The 1,812-nt window shown below is 40.4% G+C and overlaps 1 pseudogene; it reads left to right on the forward strand.

Moving 5' to 3' along the window:
- The first annotated feature begins 263 nt into the window (after nucleotides 1-263).
- On the forward strand, nucleotides 264-396 carry LOC115029796 (small nucleolar RNA SNORA40; annotated as a pseudogene).
- Nucleotides 397-1,812: the final 1,416 nt, after the last annotated feature.

Raw genomic sequence — 1,812 nt, forward strand, 5'->3', positions numbered from 1 at the left:
CTCTTTTGGAATCTGACTAACCATCACAAAAATTGACAGGAAACAGCCAAGAGCAGAGGACAGACATGATGGTTCTAAAGAAGAAGGGAAACTTCGCTTACTAAGTATCGAAACTGAAACTTAGCTTACTAAGTATCGAGACTCATTCATTAGAGACACTTAGCTTACTAAGTATCGAGACTCATTCATTAGAGACACTTAGCTTACTAAGTATCGAGACTGAAACTTAGCTTACTAAGTATCAAGGCTCATTCATTATTAGAAGCGTTTGGGTGGATTTTCTTTTTTGTTGAGCTGGTGGACAAAGACTTAAAAGGCAAGTGCTAAACAAATACTTGTTTGTAACCCAGGATCCATTGTTCTGTGTGCATTTTAGTAGAGACAAGAAGGAGTACAAGAAAAGAATGCATTCAACAATAGAAATGATAACTTTGTTATTAGTACAGGAATAAAGAAGCACACAATAGAACAGAAGGGAGAGGCGGAACAGAGTACCCTTGTACACATGTGGCAGAGGAGACACTAGAGGTGGCTATAGGGGGTGGTGACTATAGAAGTGGTGGCTATAGGAGGCAGTGGCTATAGGGGTGGTGGCTATATGGGGTAGTGGCTATAGGGGGCAGTGACTATAGGAGACAGTGGCTTATAGGGGATAGTAGACTTTCAATGAGTGGTCCTGGAAAGCTAGTTTTCTTAAACATAGAAAAAAAATAAAATGATCTTTACAAAGAAGAAAAAGAGTAAGAAAGCATACATACATACAGAGATAGAGGTGATATGGCAAACATTTTTTAAACCTACATATATTTTATTTATTTATTTATTTATCCATTTGCTGCCAAGCATGTGGTGTGCGGCATGCATATAGAGCTGAAAGGACAATTTGAGAAAGTCATTGGGTTCTCATATTGTCAGACTGGTGACAAGCACCTTTGCCTACGGAACCCCCTCACTGCCCATGAGAAATGTTTACCAAGTGGGTCCTATAAAATAGTTGGACTATACTATCCACTCATGATGAGAGCAGTAGTCCCCATAAATCACACACACACAAAACAGTTCTGAGGGGATAAAATGGTATTATTCTCATATATAAATATGTATGGTACAGACATATTTACTAATGGGATTAAAATGTCAGTGAAATAATTAGGGGGGGGAAAGTCTGAGAAACATTAAAAGGTTGAAGGGCTGAGAATGTAGCATGCCTGAGGCCATTCATTGCCAGGTGTCTTAGTCACTGTGCTAGTGACATGAAGAGACACACCATGACCACAGCAGCTCTTATAAAACAGAGCACTTAGCTGGGCTTGCTTATAGTTTCAGAGGTTTAGTCCACTGTTATCATGACAGAGAGTATGGTGACTCACTCAGCACTGCAGCTGAGAGATACATCCTGATCTGCAAGCAGAGAGTGACTGGGCCAGAGCCTGGCATGGGCTTTTGAAACTTCAAAGTCCACTCTCAGTTCCCCCAACAGGGCCACACCTCTTGATCCTTTCAAACAAGTCCAGTCCCTGGTGACTAAACATTTAAATATATGGGTCTGTGGGGCCATTCTAATTCAAAGACCATAGACATTAAAGGGCAAAGACATCACACATTTCAATGCTATAGGTACCTCTGAGGGTAGGAAGGGTGAGGGTTGAGACAAGGAAGGTAACCATGCACCCATTAGTTACCATAAAGCATTCAGTCCCTTCAGCTGGGTAGAAGATGCGTCCAAAGGTGTTTATTTCCTTCAGTAATATGCATGGTAAGTGTATTCTTGTGTGCAGTTATAATTCATTTCATAGAGTATTATTTTTAATT

Source organism: Mus caroli, unplaced genomic scaffold (assembly GCF_978045245.1).
Source record: "Mus caroli unplaced genomic scaffold, Mus_caroli_1 scaffold_18, whole genome shotgun sequence".
NCBI classification, from domain to species: Eukaryota; Metazoa; Chordata; class Mammalia; order Rodentia; family Muridae; genus Mus; species Mus caroli.